Source organism: Geotrypetes seraphini, chromosome 4 (assembly GCF_902459505.1).
Source record: "Geotrypetes seraphini chromosome 4, aGeoSer1.1, whole genome shotgun sequence".
NCBI classification, from domain to species: Eukaryota; Metazoa; Chordata; class Amphibia; order Gymnophiona; family Dermophiidae; genus Geotrypetes; species Geotrypetes seraphini.
Window position 1 is genome coordinate 125,018,574 of NC_047087.1, and position 5,183 is coordinate 125,023,756.

Genomic DNA, 5,183 nt, shown 5'->3' on the forward strand with positions numbered 1-5,183 from the left:
GATCGCTATAACACCAGCGAGCCCGCAGGCTGCCCTATTAGCCTTAAGGAGGCAAGAGCGGGCAAGCTGGGGGAGGCCTTTCTGACTGACCCTCCCCCCTCAAGCAGGAGCAGCAGCGGATGGTCAGCAAGAGGCAGCGCTGCAGCTCCTGCTTTAGGAAGGTATGGGGGCTGATTTTTTTTTTTTTTTTAATTGAATCGACTCACCTGATTCAAATCGTGAATCGGGCAGCACTAGTAGGCAGTACCATGAGATTTCTCCTCTACCCTTTACCCCAACACAGTGATTTGCCAGTGTGCTGCTGTGGAGGGAACAGCTCTAAAGGATAATTTACTCTCCAGACTTGGGCAATCTTTGGCTTGTTGGAGGAAAGTGTCAGTCAATGTGCCAGTTCATGCTTGTGGTATATTAGGGATATGGTTTCGCTGTCTACTGGGAACAGGACTGAAACAATTGATTTCATGCAGGCAACAAACAACTGAACCTGATTTATACTAGTTTGTGGTGAAAGATTCTTTAAATATGTATATAATCTATTGAACTCTCGAGTTCCTCCTTCATTACATACTATTTAAGTTTCTTTGACATTTCTGCATGCAGAAAGTTGACATACAAGGTAGAGATTTATCTCCTTGAAACCCAGCATAGGAGCTATAAGAAACAATATTTTAGAAATCTTTTAGAGAAAACGGACTAGACTCTCTACTCTTGAATCTATAGTGAGCAAGAGGGGCTAACAACAGGAATCATGACAGCAGTATTTATTTTTCCTCTGTTGAAGAGGGGTAGGATGGACCAATAAGTGCTAAAACATGTTACTAGTCCTTATCCATATAATGTGGCGCTTGCCCTGAGCCTAGTTCATGCAGTGATCCCATCAAATGCAAAGAAATGTACCCTTTAGAGCAGTGTTCTTCAATACAAGGCCCAGGAGCCAATGGTAATCCCCAAAAACCTCTTTGACAGCTCCCATTGTCTTTGGTGTGTGTGTGTTTTTTTTTCCTGCTACTCTGCTTATCTATCTAGGCTAAGCACAGAAAGGGGAAGACGAATGAATGAAGAGCTGCATGCTTGAAGGCCAAAGCATTTCTCAATAGACAAAAGAGAATGCATTTGGAAATGCTCGCACTCTTGAGGATACCTCCAATGAAGGTTAAAGGTGGTTTGGTGGGGATAGATGTCATTGATACACACTGATCAGTGACTTTGCATGGGAAGATATTTGGCAGCTAGCCTGTAGCTCATTATAATCTAAAGTGGTTCCAGCTTTAAAGTTAATGAAGACCACTGCTTTAGAGGATTTTGAAAGAAATAAGTACTTGCCTCAGAGATAAAAATGAAAGAAAATGATACTGAAATATAGGCATTATGATTTTGGATATTACTAAACCCCATATGAGTGTCTATGTTCTCTGTGATATTGGATCACAGAGACACAGTTGTTGACTGTAGTTAACCTAGTTAGGGGGGTGGGGTGGAGATTCCTGTTTGGTGCTAAAAGTAGGTTCATGAAAGGCAAGATTTGTGTATGTCACTCACTACATGATATCTGGGGGACAAAGACCTGCTCATGAATATTTCTGAGAAAAGAGGCAGCTACTGGCATATTGCATCCAGTGCTAAATTTACAGTACTCCCCTGAAATTCACGGGGGTTCCGTTCTAGAAACCCCCACAAATTTTGGAAAAACCACAAATACAGTTTTTCGCTTGTCAAAAGGCAGGAGAAGGCAGCTGGGGGGGGCGGCGGGTGCAGAAAATCACTCGCAGTATGCTCCGACCGCCTCTTCCTGTTACTAAAGTCAGGCTACACCAATCAGGAGCTGCTTTGACATGCCAGATAGCGTGTCAAAGCAGCTCCTGATTGGTGTAACCATGACTTTAGTACAAGGAAGTGGCGGTCGAAAAATACCGTGAATTACTGAGTCTGTGATTGTGATTCACGAACTGCAAATTCGCGGGAGTTTACTGTATATGCATTCCAATCAAGTTTCAAGTTTAATAAAATTTTGATTAATCGCTTAATCTTGATTCTATTACAGTGTTGGGGAAATAAAACAATGCATGACAAAAACGAAGTCCTACGGGACTATTAACAAACTTGACAAAACTAAGAACAGAGGGAAAAGGAAAAGAACTACAAGTTATTTGACAGAAAGCAAGACATTCAGGGAAAAAACATGGGGGGGTGAAGTAAAAAAGCTTCAATAAAATAATAGAGTCAGATTAAAATTGACTAGATAACTAATTTTCAAAGGCGTCTTTAAAAAGAAAACTCTTCAATTTACTCTTAAATTTCTCCAAGGATTAATTTAAAAGAGTATTTAAAGGAAAGTTGAATGTGCACTGAAAGTTTTGCTCTCAGTGGTCATAGGCAAAATATTGACTTTTTCCCTCTTAGAATCATTTGTCATTTCCTTACATACCTAACTCTGTCCCACTATGGGAAGATGCACTAATTTCAGTTGGTAATACACTTCCCCCTCCGTATTTGCGGGGGTTAGGGGCAGAGCCGGCTCGTGAATATTGAATATTCGCGAATAACTTTTGGGCCGGCTCTAATTCACCCCTGCCTCCCTCCCGGCATCCCAGACCTTGCCTGGTGGTCTAGCGGGCTTTTGGGGAAGGAGCGATCTTCCTACGCTCCTGCCCCATGCAGATCACTTATAGCAAATGGCTGTGGGGAGTTCCCATCGTAGTCTCGAGACTACGGGAACTCACAGCAGCCATTTGCTATGAGTGATCTGCACGGGGCAGGAGTGTAGGAAGATCACTACTGTCCCAAAAGTCTGCTAGACCACCAGGTAAGGTCTGGGATGCCGGGAGGGAGGCGGGGAAGGTCCAGAATGCAGTTTTAAAAACAAAAAAACGTGTATTCGGAGGGCTCAATTTACTGACAGGATCACTGTTGGCCAATTGTGGAACAGCGAGTGATGTGCTACCAAGTTTGCATGCAAACCCGACAGATCAATCGCTCAGTGAGCAATTGACACATGTGCAGAGCCCTAACAGCAGTGACAGGAGAAGCAGCTTCCTGTCACTGCTGTTAGGGCTTCTGTTTTTTTAATGGCACAGAGGTTGTGTGTGTATTACACATGCATAATCCGCCCCATTAAAAAAAAAAAAAAAGTAAAAAGCCCCTCATGCCGATGGCCCTCCAATGACCCCACCACAAACCAGCACCACAGCCCCTCCCCCCATGGCAGCGAAAATGGCAGGAGCGATGCTTTCTCTCTCCTACCTGGCTAAATACTCCCACACCATGCTCCCACCCAGTCTTGGACATTACGCCACGGACCCCTCCCCCCCAAAAAAAAAGGCAGGAGGGATGCCCACTCCTTCCTGCCACTGGCGGCTGCTTCCCCGAACCCCTGTACACTTTGTAGACATTGGGAGCTGGAGGGAAACAGGGTCCCTCCACCTCTGAGAAATGATGGTCCTTCCCTTCCCCAGTGCACCATGTGATGCAGGAGCCTAAAATCTGTCATTTTTCACGGGTGGGCTTGAAGCTGGAAGGATGTGTGAAAGATTCTTTAAACTGGATTCTTAGGCCTCTCTCCCAGTGCATTCTAGAATGTACTATAAGAGTGGCCTATTATTCCGATTGGCCAGACCCCTTAGGCCACTCACATGGGATGTCTCGGGAGGAGTGTGGGGGTGGCGGCAGGAAGGAGTGGGCATCTCTTCTGCCTGGGGATGTCTCAGGGAGGCATCCTTCCTGCCGAGGGATGTCTCGGTGGCGGCAGGAGGAATGGGGCGCTTTCGGGGGTTCCAACAGGTTTTGGCAGTCTATTGGATTTGTGCAGAAATGGAGAAAAGTCAAAGATGACACCAAGGTTGCGAGCTGATGGGACAGGGACGATGAGAGTGCTATCCATTGAGATAGAGAATGGTGGGAGAGGTAGGTTTAGGCGGAAGGATAAGTAGTTCAGTCTTGGCCATGTTCAGTTTTAAGTGACAGCAGGACATCCAAGCAACATTGAACTTATACTGGGATGAAGCAGTTAATAAGCACTTATTAATATTGATGTGGATGGAAAAAATATTCTTGGTTTGTTTTTGGACCTTTTTCAGTTCATTTCACACACTTGTGTTAAATTCTAACATGTTAAATTTTTGTTAATGCACATTAAATCGATTTAGCACCCATTAAATGTAAGGCTAAGTCCAGGAGTAACAGTAAATTATTGGCATAGCCAGTGCTCATGTTAGCAGCCCCTGTAGCAGCAGAAAGGGCCATAATTTTGGGTTCAGCTACATGATGTCAAGTTGTTGAGTGGCAGGGATGAAACGTCAGTATGTGAATGAAACTGTTTAAAAAATATGTGTTAGATTCCTATATGTCATTCACTAATGTTTTTGTGAGAACAAAGAGGTTGTATATAAAGAATCAGTGTTATGTAAATTGGCATTGCTTAGGTCATACGACATACAACCTTCTATGTGGTAAATCATACATCCATACACAGTATTACAAATATGAGTAATTATACAGTATGATGACACATAGAAAAGTGCAACATTATATATGGAAATGTGTCAAACAGGCTCCTACAGACAGTTAAATTTTCTGCTATGCTTCAGATATTCAGCCACAGCAGCCAGTGTTTCATTTAAATTTTGGCTGCGACAAGATTTTAATATCCAGATATTTAGTGCTGGTATCCAGTGTAACCTGACTATTAGCAGTTATCTGGGCATCAGCAATATTCATACCAGTATCCAGAAAAAGTTTAGACTAAATATCACTGCTAATTGGGTAACTTGAAATTTTGTCCAAGTTCTGCCCCGGCACCACTGGGATAATGCAAGGGGATCAAGAAACTTTCAAATAATACCACTGAAAATCCAAGTGTGGGATTTTAAAATAGGTAGGAGCTCTCTTACCCAGGAAAGTTCCATAAAATATTGACCCATATAAATATTGACCCATATAAATATTGACCCATATACCCTTTTGTTTTCTCAACTGTTGCTTTACGAAAGTATATCTCCCATATCCCATTCAATAAAAGTACTATATTCTAGCCTTCTCAAGAAATAGTTTACACTACAGTATTTGCTTTCATGTACATTATATTTAGGTAGAGTAATAAATTAGTGGAGGGGAAGGATAAAATATTTTTCAGTGCAGTAGGTGTGTCATTCTAGACAAGCAGGTTATCTTCCTATGGTTGCAAGCAA